Consider the following 801-nt stretch of genomic DNA (forward strand, 5'->3'; position numbering starts at 1 on the left):
TACCATCTAACCTCGCATTTGAATCCATCTTGTATTTCCTGACAGGGCCCTCCTCCCCAAGTCTGACAGATACATTGTCTGTTTCAAGCAGTTTAAGCAGCAGTGATTCTGGATCTCAAATGCTTCAACCTTTAACGGACAGTTTCCATGCAAGAAATGTAATTTTTTTTTTTTTCAACTTCCGTACAAATAGATCTTATGCTATAGACATACTGTTGGAAAATAAATGCATTTTGAAAGTATTCAATGGTATGTACGGTTATTAGATTAAGATTAATTATTGTAATTTTTCTAAATGTTTTCTTTTAGAATATTAAGCAAATTCTAACTTCAAAGACAGCAGGGATGACTGTGATCAAAGTGTATGAAGACACTGGGAGTTTGAAAGATTCCACAAGGCGGATAATGGTGAACATAATTGTAGCTCACATGCATGGAAAAGAAGGGTAAGAAGCTTCAAGACATGACTTTATCCTTTAAAAAATATAAAAAATCAGACAAGAATCTTAAGACATATGTTTTCATCTTTGCAGGAGAGCTGTTAGTAAAGCAACAAAAGAGTTCCATGCCCTTGGGATTGTGTCCCTGTTCCCGTCTTTGAAAGACCCATATTCTAAAAAAGGATATGTAAGTTTGCCTACCGAACCATAAACATCTTATTTGCTCTTGAGTCACTGTAATTGCATTATTTTGTCTAACGTAAGATACTGCTTCCTCCCAGGAACATTTCTATGACATTCAGAGCAACAAAGGCTGTCTTGAGTGGCGTATAAAGACCGTGCAACGTAAATCCAGAACCAC

The 801-nt window shown here is 36.2% G+C and overlaps 1 long non-coding RNA gene across 1 annotated transcript; it reads left to right on the forward strand.

The window, feature by feature from the left end:
* Positions 1-238: 238 nt before the first annotated feature.
* On the forward strand, positions 239-801 carry LOC107701614 (uncharacterized). Its single transcript, XR_001635668.1, has 3 exons — positions 239-408; positions 534-627; positions 722-801. It is a non-coding gene; the product is annotated as an uncharacterized LOC107701614 (long non-coding RNA).

The sequence above is a fragment of the Sinocyclocheilus anshuiensis genome, unplaced genomic scaffold (genome assembly GCF_001515605.1).
Source record: "Sinocyclocheilus anshuiensis isolate Anshui unplaced genomic scaffold, SAMN03320099.WGS_v1.1 scaffold18337, whole genome shotgun sequence".
NCBI lineage: Eukaryota > Metazoa > Chordata > Actinopteri > Cypriniformes > Cyprinidae > Sinocyclocheilus > Sinocyclocheilus anshuiensis.